The sequence below is a fragment of the Felis catus genome, chromosome B2, assembly GCF_018350175.1.
Source record: "Felis catus isolate Fca126 chromosome B2, F.catus_Fca126_mat1.0, whole genome shotgun sequence".
Lineage (NCBI taxonomy): Eukaryota > Metazoa > Chordata > Mammalia > Carnivora > Felidae > Felis > Felis catus.
Genome location: NC_058372.1, coordinates 77,727,696 through 77,747,093, shown reverse-complemented (window position 1 = coordinate 77,747,093; position 19,398 = coordinate 77,727,696). Strand labels below are relative to the sequence as shown.

Below are 19,398 nucleotides of genomic sequence, written 5' to 3'. Positions count from 1 at the left end.
AATAAAAATGAACTTTATGGAGTGCCTTTCATTTAAGTGATCTGGTGCCTGAGGTTAAATTAGCATATTAAAAAAAATGAAATGATGTTTTTTTGACCCAGCTTTAATGATATTACTGAAGTATTCAATTCTTCAGGGAAGATCTGGGCTCGTTCCTGTGCTGTGCACACAATTTTCTTTTAAATCTTCTGCAGTGCAATGTGCCTTTGTGGCAGACTCAAGGGAATGAGCACTTAAGGCTTCCACCTGGGGAAGCATTGCTAACTCAGACCACTTGGCTCTGCTCCAACTAGTTCCAAGGGCATGTTCTACAAGAGGGAGGTTTGCAAGTATCTTTTTTGGGGGGGTGTGGGGGGCTCAATCTACTTCGTGCTGAGAAGCAAGAGGTAGTGTATTATAATGAAATGGAGGGGCCAAGAGTAGAGACTCCTGTGAATGCATCTCAGATCTATTGATGGTTGGCTGTGTGGCCCTGAAAAAGACACTCTATGCCTTTGGATCTCAGTTTCCCTGTGTTACCAGGACTTCATTATTTCTGACCATCTCTCAGATCTAACGTCTTATGATTTTTATGCTACAATTTTATGGTGGCTGGAAGAGGGGTATGTGCATATATTTACAATTCAATTCCAAGAGTGAAGTAGCCTCTAGTTTTGGAGAAATTATATTTGTAAATGGGCATCTATTGATGCCCCATAAAAATGCCAGTGTTTCTTGACATTTATATGGCACTATTATTTTTCAAATTTACTTTCACCTTAATTTTGTAGTTTCAACATTAATTTTCTGTTTTTTACTTTGGACACATAATCTTTCTATCAAACATACACATTTATCTGTTCACTTTAACTCTCATGTTGATATTTAGCCATGTCTCTTTCCTTGGCTGGTTTTCTCCCAGTTTGTCACTTGTCATAGGTGGTGTGTGGTCTCTCACATTTATGCAAATCTTGAGATTGCCTTTGTTCCATACTATCAATTTCAAGGATATTTGCATAGAGAATAGTCTTGAAAGGTAGGGATTGGGAAAGGGAGGCATGCTTATTGTCTAGTATGATAAAGATAATGCCTGCTTTGGAGTAATGAGCAGGATGCTTAATGCCCATTATAAAATATTTGAGTTCCCTAAACTCAGTATGCAGCCTGTAAGGCACTCACTGCATGTGAGAGTCAGCTGACCTTCTTGGCATCACTCTGTGTGAATTTAGGCTTGGGAAATTGGTACAAGAAAATGCTAATACTCTAGGCTACTGCTATTGCTATAGTAAAGTCCTTACTCTCTGACTCAGGAATCTCCTGTTGTCTATGTGGTTTCCATAAAACTGTGGCACGCTTATTTGTTAGCTTATAAGTAGGATAAAATAGCATATTTTGACAGTTAGTTCTTTGTACTATACTTCCCTTGTGAACTTTCAGAGGGTTGTGTACAATCACTAGTTTTGGGGGGTTGTCCTTTTTTATTCATACTTACCTTGAGCTTGATGTGGTACCATCAAAAGAATTGAGAACTTGGATTTCCAGAGAACTGGATTCAAGTATACATTTGGTCATTTTCCAGCTTTGTAATGCTGGCGAGTCACTTAATATCTCTGTACTTCTTTCTCTTTTTAGTGGAGATGACCTGCTTCACAAGGTTATTATGAAGGTAAAACAAGATTTTATATACCTGTGCTACCCAATATGGCAGCCATACATGACTGTTTAAGTTAAAACTAAATTAAATTAAAAAATCATTTCCTTTAAGTTAAAACTAAATTAAATGAAAAAAATCATTTCCCTGGTTATACTGGTGCCATTTTTCAAATATTTAACAGGGGCTTTGTTATGTTTCTTTTAAACTTGATGAACCCTTTTAGTTGCTAAACTATTATCAGCCACAGTCCCTTTTAGAGTATAGTTAATTAGATTTCATTATTTTCCTGCAAAATGTTGAACGAGTCTATAAGGATTAGTAGCACTAATCAGAATTTGAAAGGGCACTGATACCTCTGTAAATATTATAGGATTATATTTATTTATTTTTTCCTTTTTTAAACTGCCACAGGTGAGGTACTTCAAATGTAATAGGAAAGGCAAATAGTTTCACCTCATATAAACTCCAACCCTTGGGTCCTAGATGCTGGAGTGCTGGGCGGAGGACTCAGAGGTAGTGTCTGGACTCAGTCCAGAGTTATGACTGATTATGATAAATCACTAGCAACTAGCCTAGATTGATATCTGAAAATCTTAAGTTTTTTTTTTCCTAGAAATAAAAAAATTAATAATTATCTTTCTAAATGGCAGCAAAGGTATTGAGGACTATCGTCTTGATTCAATCTAGTTTCAATTCCAGTTCTGCCTAGAGAAAAACAAGTTCTTCCAATCACCATGCTTATGAACTGAAGCTCTTATCAGAAAACTGATAGAATTGTGACCCTTAATGCTACTTTTTTTATTGTTTGTAAGAATCACAGCAAGGAAGTGATGTAACTTTCTTCCCTTCCATAACAGCACAAATAGTAAATAACAGTGGTAGTGGTTACAAAGTACATGTATGTAAAATATAAAATTTTCTTTCAGGGTGGAAAATGATATAATTCTACTCTCACTAGGAAGTTCAAGACTCTGAGCTGCTTTTCACAAAATGCAGTCAAATTTATTCATGGTCTACAGTTTGAGCTTGTTAATAAGCAGTACATAAACACTTTAAGACCCAGCACATATTAATTATGTGTGTGTGTGTGTATATATATATATATATATATATATATATATATATATATTTACTGGAAAGCAAACTAACAACAGTTCCATATTGGGATACCTGTTGAATGAAGACTGATGACAAAATACAAAGAGAATAAAGTAACATCTGTTCCTGAGTCTGATATTTAGGAAAGCAAAATATTAGTGCTTTTGGCACAAATGGTAACTCTATGAACAGATGTTTTACCCTGTTATACAATATAATGAGTACTTATAGAGTAATGGAAATACACCAAAGTCAGATTGAGTCAAATTTTAAATATACCATTGTGAGATGAACTATAATTACAATTTTTTTTCCTTTCCTTTTTTGTTGTTTATCTCTTAACTTGGCTTGGAAAGAAATGGTTTCAGTGACATTGTTTTCAGCACATTTGACAAGAAATTATGGGAAAAGAGAATCTGGTTAGGACATGAAAACATTTCCAGAAGAGCATTCAAGAGTTTGACTTCTAGAATGTTTGCCTTTCAGTGTTCATCAAACTTGTCGGAGTGCAAGGTTTCTAGTATAGTGAAGAGTAAATATGATGTGTAATCTGTGGTCAGAGTGCTAGGGGCTCAAGACCTGTCTTTGCTGCTTGCCAGTTCCTTGCCTTTGAGGAAGAAACTAGGCCTACATAGTCCTCAGTTTCCCTCATTTGGCTGTTGGAGATGCTGGGGGCAGGATGCGCCGGAACACTCATTTTCTTCCCCGCAGTGTCCCATGGAGGCATGGTCGGGGGGCGGTTATCTGCTTTCCTTCCCAGGAGAGAACAGCAGCATGTTCAGTAACAGTTTTCCACCTACTGAAAAAACTTGAGAGTGTGAGATTGGGGAAAGCCTGGCATTTGTGCCCGCCCCCTCCCCCAGCTCACAGACCTGCCAGGGTGCAGGAGAGGCTGGAGCTCTCATGCTCAGGTTGTCAGTACACAGACCATCAGACCACATAAGCCTGTCCCAGCTACACGTCAGTTCTCTCTGTTCCAGCTTTATAGCATGACACTGGGTGGAAAGGTCAGCGTGGTCATTCCCTGGTTATTTTCAGTCCAGGAGAGAGGGACAAAAAGTGCATTATTTTTTTTACCAGGTGGAAAGTGAATTTGCCAACCAACTTGAATAAAGCAGATGCCTCGATTCCAATTTGGTGGCTTCTGATTGTTGGAGGAGTAATGGAGCTAACATGTAGAGGCAGGTAGGTCACACTTGGCACATGAATAAGTCCTGTTTAGGTACTAGTTATGATCAGTATGATCATGATTATTGTTATCATTATTTTCAATTGGTTAGATTGCAGAAGATTGGCACTAGTACTCCCAAACTTCCAACATGATTCAGTATTGCTACCTGATTCACGTGGTTGTCATGATCATCAATTTAGATAACATTATCAATTTGCTTTGTAAAGTATAAAGCACATTATATAATAGTGATGATAATAGAGTATTTAGTGTTTTTATGTGACGCTATGGGGTGATATTCCTTGCCAGTTTCTCACTTCTCTCCTGGCTTTTCCAGGACAATTTCAAAGTCTTGGTCAAATAACATAGTTAGACATTACAGTGGAATTAGTAAGTATATTGTTAATTTCCCAACATGAATAATTCATGGTAAAGATATTTCATAAACAGGCCATCTCTTAACTCTCTGTTGAAACAGAGCTGTCATGGTTCTGGGCTTATGCCTGTTGTGCTATTTTAACAGAATTTGGAACATTTATGTAAGAACCCAAGATTGTGAATAGAATTTGGACAAATGTAAATAGTGTTTTAGTGTTAACCCAAACCTGGATTGAACTCCTTTTGCTTTAAATATCTGCTAGTTCTCTTTCTAAGACAAAGTATATTCATTGAATGGCCAGGATAATTTCTTATTCTTAGTACTGTCTTATAGTCCTCACTGGCCTTGTCCTAATTTATTAACTCAACAGATAGTTATTGAGCACCTGTTTTGTGTAGTTACTGTTTCACCTGCTGGGGATGTAGTATAAATAAAGAAAACAAATAAATTATACCTTCCACAAGTTTATATCCTGTTCCTAGCATAATTTATTTAAAATGAAATATTAATTGTGATTCCCTTAGAGACTTAAAATGTACTTAAAAGTACATTTTATATAATTCCCAGGATACTGTAACTTATGGGAAATGTTTTAAATACATACATACATGCATACCTCTTTATTCTTTACATGGAAACACTCCTTAAACCTTTAGTGTTTATAGAGTTATTAATTTATTGGACCATATTAGTTTGATCAACATTATTTGCATATTTATCATATAATCTCCCATCAGGAGAAAAGTAAATAATTGTTTTCAGCCTAGATTGTACCACCGATGTATTTGACTTGATACTTTTAAATAAGAGCTTTATGTTTTCCTCAATATCTTTCAGTCAGTGAAACCTCCTTATTCTAGGGGCACCTGGGTGTCTCAGTCAGTTAAGCATCTGACTCTTGATCTCAGCTCAGGTCATGATCTCATGGTTCATGAGTTCAAGCCCTGTATCTGGCTCTGAGCCTGCTTGGGATTCTTTCTCTCCTTCCCTCTGCCCCTCACCTGCTTGTGCTATCTCTCTCTCTCTCTCTCCCAAAATAAATAAACTTAAAAAAACCCTTAAAAATAAATCCTCCTTATTCTAGAACTTGAGATAGATATATATATATATATGTCTATCTTTGGAAGAATATCTTTAAAAATATATTTATACTTTTATATATTCTTTGAAAGAATATCTTTAAAATCCAACCAGGAGAACCTAGCAATAGAGATATGTGTATGTGCCTAAGTTAGCAGCTCTTATTTCAACATGTTGTAGAAATTAATTATGCCTTAGGAAGGAATTTTCTTTCTGGGTTTTGCTAAATTCAATTGAAACAACAAAGAGTTATATGTTAACTCTTTCCTGGCTCAAGTCCAGGAAAGATGAAAGGGAAAGATATTCTTACCAATAGTTTAAGATCATCAAACCTGGATTATTCATAGAAAACAAAAGATGAATTTGTACCAGTTCTTGTACATATTAAAGATGTTTCTGAATTTGCAGTGCAGTCTGCCATCCTTAACTGAGCTTCTCTTTCATATGGCTTCTCTCTTTCTCTCTCTTTCTGCTTTCTCTAATCAGATAACACAGACTTCACACAGGGAGGCTCAGGGTGTGAAAACTTCATGGTAAGTAGAATATAACTAAATTATTTGATCTGCTATTATTTTTAGAACTTTCATATTTCATAACCTTTCTTTATTCCATTTATTTTCCCAGGAGAGAAAGCTCAGGCTCTTAAATTCTGCATAGTCAGATTTCAGACTGGTCTTTATAACCTTAAAAGCCCTTTCTCTGGAAGAGAAACATAATTAAACTGAAGACACAAATTAGATCCACCAGTCTGACAAGGGTTATAGTGCACCCAGACCCCTCCCCAGGGCTGACCTATCACTGGGTCTTCCTTTCCTCAGTCCTTTCCTCACTTCTTTGCAGTGTATCTCCTGAGAGCACTCCCCAACCATCCTTATGCACACAATTCTTCATCTCAGAATGTTTTCAAGAGATCCAGTCTAAGACAGAAGTGGATTAGTCCAGGGCAGTGCCTCCAATCTTTCTTAATTTCTCAAAGACCAGTAAAGGTCAAAACTTTTCTAAAGCACATTTAGAAGGTAGATGTCTTCTAGAGAAAATTGGAGTAGGGACAATTGGGTAATTATGGTGGAAGGAGAGACGAGGTAGATATTTACGAAAAAATGTGGTCTATAATCAAGAGAAAAGAGATAGGGCTTTTGATGTCAAAAGACATGCCATGTTGATGTGTCAGTTGCCCTGTTAACAGAGCTTGAGAACACTGACATTTGAGGCCAAACCTACTTCGTTCTCGTTCCTGAGGTATCAGTGGATGTTGCTAGAGGGACATGTGGAGGGGTTCAGTGTGCAGAGGCATCACTCAAGGGAGAAAGCAAAGTTAAGTGAACAGCTTCCTTATCTGTGAAAAATGATGAAGTATTTGAGATGTAGTGGATATGTCTGGGCAGTGTTGCCAGAGATACTAGGGTAGCAAGATTGAAGGCACTGGCTTTAGAATTTTAGGTTCAAATCCTGGCTCTGTCCCTTACTAGCTGTTGTCTATGGTTAAGTTACTTGACTTCTTTGAGACCAGAAATAATGGAGATAATGTCAAAGAACAGTTGTGAGAATTAAACAATATACATAATACATTTAATACAGTGAATAATAGCAAGTATTAAGTACATAGGAATTTATACAATGCAGTAATGTTTTTTGAATACCCATGTGATAGCTTGCATGGAATACTTCAGCCTTTGCAGTGGATAAATAGCTCTTTCCTTTGTTCTAAGACATTGAAGAAGATATTAAGGATATTAAGGAGAGTTTCTTCAATGAAGCTGAATTAAAAATACATATCTACTCTAGAGTGTAAATTATCCTCTTCATTTCTCATAGTTTTGTTGAATCATTACTTAGGCATATAAATATTTACCTGCGAATTGATAAACATAATTTATGCAATTCAGGAAAATGTCAAAGTTCATGGGAAGCTGTAATTGTTAGACTGAAAAAGTCACTGGGGATTTGCTGTATTTTAATATCATCTGCTAATTTCTTTATCTAAATTTTAAAATAGTGTATTTAGCATTCTCAATGTCAGTTTGAAAAAGGCCCTTTCAAACTAAAGCAGCAAAACTTATGGCTTCTATTAAGCATGATAATTAGGGACGTGAGTGAGAACCACAGAATTTTAAAGCTAGAAGTGACATCAGAGACTCCGTGCCTCAACCCCTTTTATGGAAATAAAAGATAAGCTGGTGAAGGGACTTGCCAGAGTCCTACAGCTTGTTAATGAAAAGACTAATAATAGCCATTACCTCCAGACCTAAAGTCCAGAACACTTGCCATTGCACCAAACAACCCATTCAGTCAGTTCCTGAAAAGACACAGACATGATGAGCTGGTGGTGGCTTGAGATCGTCTGTGTACTGGATTCTCCATTGATCAGCTCAGTAAACTACACCCATGCACCTACCCACACTCCACACACAATTTATGTTCATAACAACTTAAAAGAGAAATATGAATCCAACGTGAAAGAGTATAGTTTGGAAATGGAATCAATGCAAATTGTCTTTGAAGTTTACATAAACACTTCGCTCTTTGACAGTAATAAAGTAGTGCCAGGTTTCTGGAACTAGAAGAATATTTTTGCCTGAAGAAAAAAGAATTGGATTTACTATGAGAAAGTTAATGATTATGAAACATGTATTTGTTTATATTCAAAAGTTGTCAACATGAAGTATAATGACTAAAAACTAACATTAACAAAATGGAAAGGAGTCTAAAATATACATCTTAGCCCAAAATGTGTACCAAAGTTGTTGTAGAACCAAATGTCTCCATTTTTGTTTTCAAATGTCCTGCCAGGACTTTGACTGACAGATATACATCTAATTTGTATATGTACCTCAATATATTATCATTAAATATCTTAAAGGCTCCAGTGGCTTCCTGTGTGTTTGTAGTGTTTCCCACAACAAACTGTAGCAGATACAAATACATATATAACCACTTGCCATATCCAGGAGGCACTTTCCATATATCTGTCCTCTATTGTATTTATTGCAGCAAAACTTAAAAAATACATCTAATTTTATTCCTTCTGTTTTACCTTTTCATGGTAATTTCTCTGACCACCTACAGTTATTATTCAGTCTCCAGCAATAGCTTTAACTTTTTGAGTCATGACTCCTTTGTGAATCAGATGAAAATAGAATTTTTCTCCCTAGAACAGTATATAAAACACATATATAACAAATTTGCATATGATTTATGTTACTAAACTGGAAATTGATTTTGATCATAGAATATTTTATTTATGGAAAAGATAATGTAAAATCTAATAGTGATATTCTGGAAATAATTGAAACAAGTCTAATTTGTACAACCCCCCTCCCCCCCAAAAAAACCTCCCAAAGTAAATATTAACTCTGCCCAAATTAAGGTTTCTGATGTTAAACTTGAAAAAGAGGTTGTCATAGCAACGTGAACATTTATCTTGGGCACTAAGCTGATTTTGACATTTTAATTTTGATGGCAGCTAGTGCTAAAAAACTATAACTCAAAGGTAGATTGTTGTCAAAGAATATCAGAATTTCCCAAGACTCTTTTTGGTTGAATTTATATAGCATCATTTCCTTTGTCCTCAAATCAATAAGTTTACCTTTGCAAAGCTTGCATTATTGATTTCCTCTATGCCAGAAAAGAAAAGACTGTGAGTCCACATTTAAGTTTTAAAGTTGTCTAAATAGAAGGAATCTGTGAGAGAAGTCTCCAGTATTTCCAATTATTTTCAGATTTCTTTCTGCAGGGACACTGAGAAGGCCATGTAACTCTTGACTATAACCTATAAAAGCACCTTCCCTAGCACTGCAAGGTTGGCATGGATGTCTGTGTGCAATTCTGGCTTTCCTACTGGAGCTTGGACATAGTTTGATCAACTAGTATGCTTTTGGCTGCAAATAAAAAAGCCCAATTCAAGAAAAAATTATACAGTAAAAAAGTTAATTATCTTACATAACAGAAAGTCCAGAAGTAGAATTAGTTTTGGTCAGGTTGGTGATGCAATAATTCAATGGTGACCATCAAGGATCCATGTTCTATATTTCTGCTCTGTTATCCTCAGTGTGAGAGTGTTGAATTTAGACTTGCTATTCTTATGGTTATACAATACCAACACTATCTGAATCAACATACATTCTTGCTCACCTCCTAAATGAGAGAAAACCCTTTCCCCCAACTATAATTGGACAAATGTAGACCAGTGTCTTCTTTACTTACAGCAGGAGCCAGAGCCATGTCATGTGCTGACTGCTTTCTGTGAAGCAGGAATAACTTGACAGTGAGGTCTGTTATCCCTCAGTCATTGGGTTGGGGGGAGGGTGGATGGGTGGGGACAGCGCTATCCAGACAAAATCAGGATTCTATTAGGAAGGAAAAAAAAGAAACGGATGTTGGGAAGGTAACGTTCTCTCTTGATATCTTCGGTAGTATTTATAATAGCACCTACAGGAAATATATAGAAAGATTCACCTCAGCTAAAAATATCTGCCAATTAACCTAACCCATGAAATAACTCTGTTGAGTTATTCTGGGAAAGGGTATCCCTTTTCTCTAAAAGTTTTGCCTTAAGTTTTATTGTGTTTCAAGAATACTCTTTTGTAAATCCAACAATCATATGAATAGTAGAGAAAAATCTTTATATTCTGTTACACTTTTTTGAGACAAAACTGTTTAAAAGGGAATGGCTTAATACCTGGCTTTAACAAGAACCACAACACTGGACAAGACACCTTTCTGCATGGTTGGTAGGGGATTGAATCTGAAACATGGACATCATTATTTACAGAATATGTAGTTCTTTCTTTATCAAAGCAGCAAAATGAGATGTGGGCAAAGCATTGCAAGTGTTCCAGTTATACATATAATATCCATATTCTTCCTCATTGAAGTTTTGACCAACCAAGAACTTTCTCACCATTTGCAGATGCTGATTCTTGTGTAGCCTCTAAAAGTGACTCTCAAAATAGGAATCATTTAAAGGTGTCATTAAACAAATACATAAACAACATCCAGAAGTTGGCTGTACCAAACTCTGGATGTCAGCTTCATTCAGTTGTGTATTAAAGAAATGTATGAACTAACAGTTTCTCCATTACTTGTCAGCAGTCTTGGAGTAGATATGTTTTTATTTTGACAATGACACTGCTTTGGGGCACAGGGTTAGAACCCTGTGCCATGGGATTTGGTGGCCAAGTCAGACTCTCCTGAATGTCATCTTGACACTTCCTTTTCACATTTAGCTTCCCTCTTCTGCCTTTTCTCTCCTAGGTCTCCTCTTTCTGTCTCTCTTCTTGCTACCTTCCTTGTTCCCACCTTTTCACTTTCTTGTTTTCTCATCTCTCTCCTTCCTTCTGTCTTCCCTAATACCTTCCTTGTATCCCCTTTGTTGTTACCATCATTCTTGTTGTAGCAGAAGACTCTTAGCAACAGAATGCAATAGACAGTAGTTTTCATTAAAAATGCTAATAATTTTATTATTTTTGCCAATTTTTAAAAAGTTTATTTGAGAGAGAGAGAGCATGCACGTGCAAGTGGGGGAGGGGCAGAGAGAGAAGGAGAGAGAAATCCCAAGTGCTGTGAGTATAGAGCCTGTAGAGCCTGATGTGGGGCTCAAACCAATGAACTGTGAGATCATGACCTGAGCCAAAACCAAGAGTTGGACACTCAGTGGACTAAGCCATCCAGGTACCCATCTTTTGCCAATTTTTGATCCTCAGAGGAATGAATGACAGTGAAAGAATATGAGTGTGTGGCTGCATGTGCATGATATTTAATGTAAAACTGATATGCTTACTCTTTTAAACAATGATTACATTGATAACTGTAGCAAAAGAAGGAATCCATGTTCCTTGAGTGTGTTTCACATATTCTAATAAAGTCAGATTTGGCCAAGGACTTTAAGGTATTAGAATATCTTTAGACTAAAAGTTCTACCAGTGTCTCTTTTCCTTTAACTAAAAATTTTATTATTTTAAAATTTGTAATAATTTATTATTGTAATAAGGAAAAACATGTATGGGGCACCCTGGTGGAGTTAGGAGGGTACACATGTAGGATGGCCTGGGTGGGTACTGGAGCGCAAGCAGGGTAAGGTTGGCATTCACATGGGGGCCAGTGGCCTGGCATGGGGGTGTCAGAGATAGAACAGGTTGAAGATGGTATACAACGAAGGGATTATGTAGAGTAAGTAACTTGGCATGGGGTTTTGTGACTGAACAGGGTGAGGAGAACATCCATATATGATCATGGCCTGAGTGGAGTAAGGAAGATGTCTATGTGAGGGAGGTGATAAACCACTGACTTGGTTTAGAGTTATCATTTCTTGCCCAGACTATTGTAACAGTCCCCTAACAGATCTTCCTGCTTCTAGAAAAGAAGCATAGAACCTACTATGTTTTAAGCCAAGGATTTAAGATGAGAAAGTGGATCGTAGCAGAGGAGAGACATGAGAGAGAAAGGGAATATTTTTCTCCAGGAAGGTAAATCCTTCTGAATACCAAGGAAGTATCCAACCTTGCTAGATAATTTCTCCATCATAGACCAAGCTGTAAAGTGCAATGATGATAACGAACTGGCTAATGAGAAATAGCAGCTGTAAAACAAGATTCAGTCTTACAGCCTCTTTGTAGAAAGCATTTTCTTTTTTTTTCAGTATATGAAATTTATTGTCAAATTGGTTTCCATACAACACCCAGTGCTCATCCCAAAAGGTGCCCTCCTCAATACCCACCACCCACCCCCGCCTCCCTCCCACCCCCCATCAACCCTCAGTTTGTTCTCAGTTTTTAAGAGTCTCTTATGCTTTGGCTCTCTCCCACTCTAACCTCTTCTTTTTTTTTTTTTTTCTTCCCCTCCCCCATGGATTTTTATTAAGTTTCTCAGGATCCACATAAGAGTGAAAACATATGGTATCTGTCTTTCTCTGTATGGCTTATTTCACTTAGCATCACGCTCTCCAGTTCCATCCACATTGCTACAAAGGGCCATATTTCATTCTTTCTCATTGCCACGTAGTACTCCACTGTGTATATAAACCACAGTTTCTTTATCCATTCATCAGTTGATGGACATTTAGGCTCTTTCCATAATTTGGCTATTGTTGAGAGTGCTGCTATAAACATTGGGGTACAAGTGCCCCTATGCATCAGTACTTCTGTATCCCTTGGGTAAATTCCTAGCAGTGCTACTGCTGGGTCATAGGGTAAGTCTATTTTTAATTTTCTGAGGAACCTCCACACTGTTTTCCAGAGTGGCTGCACCAATTTGCATTCCCAGCAACAGTGCAAGAGGGTTCCCGTTTCTCCACATCCTCTCCAGCATCTATAGTCTCCTGATTTGTTCATTTTGGCCACTCTGACTGGCGTGAGGTGATATCTGAGTGTGGTTTTGATTTGTATTTCCCTGATGAGGAGCGACGTTGAGCATCTTTTCATGTGCCTGTTGGCCATCCGGATGTCTTCTTTAGAGAAGTGTCTATTCATGTTTTCTGCCCATTTCTTCACTGGGTTATTTGTTTTTCGGGTGTGGAGTTTGGTGAGCTCTTTATAGATTTTGGATACTAGCCCTTTGTCCGATATGTCATTTGCGAATATCTTTTCCCATTCCGTTGGTTGCCTTTTAGTTTTGTTGGTTGTTTCCTTTGCTGTGCAGAAGCTTTTTATCTTCATAAGGTCCCAGTAATTCACTTTTGCTTTTAATTCCCTTGCCTTTGGGAATGTGTCGAGTAAGAGATTGCTACGGCTGAGGTCAGAGAGGTCTTTTCCTGCTTTCTCGTCTAGGGTTTTGATGGTTTCCTGTCTCACATTCAGGTCCTTTATCCATTTTGAGTTTATTTTTGTGAATGGTGTGAGAAAGTGGTCTAGTTTCAATTGTAGAAAGCATTTTTTAAAGAGGGCTGTTTACCTAATCTACCTGCTCTGGGAACCAGCATCTAGTTATTGAAATAAAACTCATTCTTATATAAGCTACAGAATTTTGTGTTACAGAAATTTGTGATGGTAAAAGTTGAAAATGAGAAGTAAAAATTATCATCTCACAACTCTAATAATCACTAGCAAATTTTCTTCCACATTCCTTCCTCCAGCTCCTGCCCTTGCCCCTACACATGCATATAGATATATGAGATAATGCTCTGCCTTTGTGTGTGTGTGTGTTTAATTTTACTTAATAATAATTACATTATAGTCATCTTGCCAGGCTATGAACTTATCTTTGAAAACATGATTTCTGAAGTTATAGATATGCCATTACTGCTAGAAATTTAGATTTCTCCCTATAATAAACAGTGTTGCAATGACATTTTTTTGTGTTAATTCTTTAAAAAAATTTTTTTTAATGTTTGTTTATTTTTGAAAGAGACAGAGACAGAGTGAGAGTGGGTTAGGGGCAGAGAGAGAGAGGGAGACACAGAATCTGAAACAGGCTCCAGGCTCTGAGCTGTCAGCACAGAGCCCAACGTGGGGCTCGAACTCATGAGCTGTGAGATCATGACCTGAGCCGAAGTCGTACGCTCAACCAACTGAGCCACCCAGGCCCCCCTGTGTTAATTATTTTCTTAAGACAACTCCTCAAAGTGTAATTGAGTCAGATGCTAAATATTTCATGGATTTTTATACAAATAGGAAAACTGATCTCCAGAAATAATATATCAATGTGCACAACCACCAACCACAACAAGGGTTCCAGATTCTTGTAAAAATGGTTTGCTTCATCCAGTTTAGGTTAATTTTTTTTCTAAGAATGCCCAAATTATTAAAATACTCTGCCTGACCTTTAAACCTTGCATAACTAAAAATATGAAGGGTGAAAAAATGCATAAAAAAATTTAATACATTTCACTAACAGAATTTAAACAGCATTAACTTATGAACAGAATAAATAATGCTTTAGACATCATGAGCTATTTTAAGAAGATAGTAATTGAAACGAGATTATTTTGTATAAAATTTTACAGTTAATGAATGTCTTAACTAAAGTATGCAAGATTTAAAAAAAATTATTGCAAAATAAAAATTATAATGCTATGTTAAAAATCATAATGGTGTACTAGAACAAAAAATTTCTTATACTCAATTGACCCTCACCCCTTTGCTTTGTGGATTATCTGCTTTGAGGATAATAGAAAATGAAATTTTTAAACATTTTTAAATGGCTTCTATTCCTGCCCAGCACAACAATTATCATCTTTGTCTCCCAGTTAATATATGCTCAGACAATCCAAGCTCATTTTGGTGGCACTGTAGGAAAATGCAATTAGGAAGGAAAATTTACTACTGCACCCATCATAGAACAAAGTCTCCAAACATGCATGACTTTTGATTATCCACTACTTTGCATTCTCTCATTAGCAGAGACAATTGGAGGCCGAATAAAAACATAATTTTATTTGCAGAACTCAGAGTAATCTCTCATAGCTATGATATCTTCCTTTCAGAGTTTAGAGAGTTCTATAATCCATAAAGATTCTGAAGGGCGTTAAACCTGTATAAGAAAAAGAGTGAAATAATCAGATCTAAGAATAAGTTTTTGATATATGTAGTTATCATTATCATGGCATGTGTGTTCCAATAAACCTTTACATGTATGTATGTATATATATATACATATATATATACATATACATATATATATGTATATATATATGTATAAAAGGCAGGGGGGAGGTTTGGCTCATGGCCTGTAATTTGCCAAACCCTTCCCTTGAAGATACTCAGGAGATGAGCTGGCTGCCCAAGGGGACTATGGCCCAGTCTGCTCCTTTGCGAGATGAAAACCACTCTAGGGCTTAGTGCTGCACTGACAACTGTGCATGTGGGCCCAATGGTATTTGGGAGTTTCTGACCAAGTAGTCGATACAGAAACCTGAATGTGAAAGTTGTGTTGAAATAGACTGAGCCTACCTCATAAGAAGCTCCAACTATGAGCACAGCATCATGTACAGAGAAGTTGAATCACTATGCTGTATACCCAAAACTAATGTAACATTGTGAGTCAGATGTACTCTGGAAAAAAAAATTAAAAAAAGAAAGAAGCACCAGTTGCTTAATTACAGATCAGGTCCAATTTACCCCCTTCCCCTTCTATCTACACACACACACACACACACACACACACACACACGGATACACACACACACACAAAGACGCATGGAGAGAAATTTAGTTACCAGGACAAAGAGCTACAAAATCTGGGGAGTGAAGGAAAATGTCCACAACAGGGGTGAAAGCATTAAGAGACTAGATTGTTAGAGTCTAAAGTACAGAATCATGCAGAGACACATAAGAGGAATATCAGTCTTGGCCAGGTCAGGGAAGAAGACTGGGGAAATAATGTGTAAGCTGAAATCTGAAAGAAAAGTTAAGGGGAACATGCCCTGGGCTAGAAGGGTAGGCAGAAGCCAGATAAGACAGGTGTGAGAGTTCACGTGGTGGAGTCTGGACTTTATCATGAAGGCAACTGGAATATGTCTCTTCCTATTACCCTCTGTATCATTCAGACATTTGTTTTGGAATCTTCTCTACTTTTCCCCTTATATTTTAATCTCAACTTTTCATTGTTCCTATTTGCTATCTGAATTCCAGCTATGCATTCTGCCTGTTTCCTGCATATAACTTTTTCTGTGTTCCTTGCCACATACATCTACTTGGATTCAGTAGGTCATATTTAGCACCAATTGTGGTGAATTCCCCCAGAGGAATTTCTAGATTCCTAAACTGAATAATAGTCTTACTAAAGCACTACTCTTTATAAAATAATTTAATATATGATGGTGGTGGCATTTCACATTGGGGGGGAGGTGAATTATATTATTCATTAGTGTATTTTGGACCACTTAGTGCCCATCAAGAAAAAAACCAGAGTTAGATCCCTATCTCACATCAAATAAATACCAAATGGGTTAATATTTTACCTATAAAATCATTGTACTGGATGAAAATGAAGGAATTTCTTTTTTAAATAATCTTGTATTAGTAAATAATTTTATAGGTAAGTAAACCCAAATTGATTAATTCATTTATTAATTAGTTTAAATTAATTTGTCAAACAATTAAACCTAAATTTGTAAGGCAAAAAATGTCATTAAAAAAGTCAAAAGATAAATGACATATTAGGAAAAAATATATGTAATTCAGATTATGTACTAAAGACTAATTTCATTACTATGAGAAGAAGTCCCAAAAATCAACCAGTAAAAGAACAACCACTCCAAAAGACAAACTGAAATGGTATAAACAGAGTGCACAGAAAAGGAAATACTGGAGTTTTTTAAACCTTGAAAGAAAATTCAAACAGTGTCATAATTAGAAGGAAGGCAGATGAAACTATCATGGAATCTTATTTTTCACTTATCAGATGATCAAAGACCACAAATTTTGATAACATTGCATTAGTGACAGTGGGAAATGGGTGCTCCTATACATTGCTGCTGGGAATTTCAATCAATATAGATTTTTCAGAGGAGAATTTGGCAACAGTTACCAAAATTAGCAATTCAAATATACTTCAGCCCAGCAATTCCCTTATAGGAAATTATATATCTACTTGAATCATGATAACAGCAGAAGTTTTCAGGAACAAACAAAACATGAAACAAAACAAAACCCACTAAATATTCTTTAAGAATAGGCTATTTTAAATAAATTATGGTACAGTTATACCTAATATCTGATGTAGCCATTAAAAATGGTAATGTAGCATGAAATAATCTCTGTAATATTTCACAAAGAGAAAGAAGCGGGGTACAGAACAGTGCATATAGTATGAAGCCACATGTGTAAATGTATGCTAGTGAGTGCATTTGATATCTCTGGAAGTATACACAAGAAATCGATTTTGGTGACTGCCTCCAGGGAGGGAAATTGGTAGCTGAGGTGGTAGAGAGAGTTGTTTTGTGCACCTATTGCCTATCTGAAAAATCTCCCTCCTCCCCCTAAGTACAACTGCCTTTTGATGCTCTGACGGGCCAGTTGACCCCTCCAAGTTTTTGGTCTTCTCTTAAAATGAAACTACCTTTTAGTTTAGTTTAGTGCTCACATCTTCCAGAGACCATCTGTCAACTTATCTAATAAGATATACATATAAAAACCCTTGTAAAATATAAAACACTGAACACAGGTAAGGAATAACTATCATTAGTCCTCCTCTAATATAGTGAATTATGTTAATTTGACAAGTGAAGCAAGGAAAAGTTGGAGTAGAAAAATAAATTTCAGATCCTAAGTAGATTTAAGCTCTCCTATCTTCTATGTATTTAATCTTTCCTTGTCAGAGAAAGAGCCATATCTTTCCAAAGTTTAGTACGGTGCTTAGCTCACTGTGGGTGTTTAACGAATATTAAATAATAATAATAGCTATTTATGGAACATTGCATCACTTGATAATACTTTCCTTCCATTGAATCACACCTTTTAGCAAGCCATTTTTAAAATGTATTCCTAACTAAATTAAGGTGCAAAACCTCACAGTGAGAATTGATATTTATATAAAAAAGAGAACTGGCACAAAACCAATGATTTAAACTGCAATTTTCCAATTCCTTCTTAGTGGCATTAATAATGGTGCCCTTTTGAAATGTCTTTTTTTTTTTTTTTCAAATACCATGTTATAACTGTGATAGGCTGGCTAGAGAGTATAGTCTTCCTATTTGCTGTTTTTCTCCCTTCCCTTTGCTTTCACATTTTGTGATCTGCCTTGGGAGGAAGGCATCAAAGGGAATAATAACCTAATTTTACCTTTAATTGCTTTTGCTCTTTAACTATGTATGTAGTTCCAGTTTTCCTGCTCGTTACACTATATCACTTCTCAGCTATGGCACATGTGTACACAGGCGCTTAGATAATGATCTCTAAGAACCCCTCCAATTCAGATGCTGTATGTGTCTCTAGAGAAGATGTACATTATATGTGTCTTGTATTGTTTTTGGTTATGAAGAATTATGTCTGTTTAATAAGCCTCAATAAAATAGTAATCCTCTAAAAGGATAAAAATTCTCTAGATCCTTTAAGAATACGTCCATGGAGCTGAGTTTCAGAAACCTTGGGACAATGAAAATGCATATTCATATTACTAAGGATTCACAAAAATTGGCTATTTTTACCTGGAATGCCCTTTCTCTACCTGCCAAACTCCTACTCAGCATTTAAAACAGCCTAAATATCATCTCCTTTCTGAACCTTTGCCCAAGAAAGAAGAGCCATCTCTGATCCCATGCTATCTTACAATGTGCAACATTCTCTTGAGCTCTATACTTATCTGCTTTTCTGATTGCATTTTCCGTCAGACTGTGAACTCCTTAATGGCAAGAGTGTTTCTTTTTCATCTTTGAATCCCTAGTGGCTGGAACACAGGAAGTGCTCAACAAATGTTTCCTGAAGGCATGAATGCATAATTATTGGAATTGAGGAGTCCTAGGTTCTAGTTTCAGCTCTGCTGCTAATAATGTGTGGTTCTGAGCAACTTGATGAACTTTTCCAGATTTCAGTTTCCTCAAGTATAAAATGAAGGGATATCTTAGAAACTCTCTCAGGTCTAGTTGCTGATTTGTATTCTTAATTAAGATCACAAACTCCTTTTGGCAAGGATTCTATTTTCTGTGTTATTGTGCATAGCACACTGTAAATATTCATTACATCACCCAGAAAAACACATATAGAAAAAGTAACCTATGATTGAGTTGTGGGGCAAATGATAGATATCATCTCAAACCAACGGGCTGGTCTTTATGCATCATTAGTTTTATTTTTTTTTAATTTTATTTATTTATTTATTTTTTATTATTATGTATGAAATTTATTGACAAATTGGTTTCCATACAACACCCAGTGCTCATCCCAAAAGGTGCCCTCCTCAATACCCATCACCCACCCTCTCCTCCCTCCCACCCCCCATCAACCCTCAGTTTGTTCTCAGTTTTTAACAGTCTCTTATGCTTTGGCTCTTTCCCACTCTAACCTCTTTTTTTTTTTTTTCCTTCCCCTGCCCCATGGGTTCCTGTTAAGTTTCTCAGGATCCACATAAGAGTGAAACCATATGGTATCTGTCTTTCTCTGTATG

General features: G+C 36.5%; 1 protein-coding gene and 1 long non-coding RNA gene across 3 annotated transcripts in view; one reads left to right on the top strand and one right to left on the bottom strand.

Moving 5' to 3' along the window:
• HTR1E (5-hydroxytryptamine receptor 1E) overlaps positions 1–19,398 on the bottom strand; it is a 90,353-nt gene that overhangs the window by 16,430 nt on the left and 54,525 nt on the right. The window contains exon 2 of one of the 2 annotated variants that reach the window (XR_002742358.2): positions 9,549–9,707. The exons of the other annotated variant lie outside the window; for it this stretch is intronic. The gene's annotated coding sequence lies outside the window, so the exon portion shown is untranslated. Of the gene's footprint in view, positions 1–9,548; positions 9,708–19,398 lie in introns of those variants that run through there. 2 annotated transcript variants of the gene reach the window in all.
• LOC123385458 overlaps positions 1–19,398 on the top strand; it is a 59,732-nt gene that overhangs the window by 13,680 nt on the left and 26,654 nt on the right. Inside the window, exons 3-4 of the long non-coding RNA XR_006597984.1 lie at positions 3,812–3,916; positions 5,848–9,630. This is a non-coding gene — a long non-coding RNA (uncharacterized LOC123385458). The remainder of the gene's footprint in view (positions 1–3,811; positions 3,917–5,847; positions 9,631–19,398) is intronic.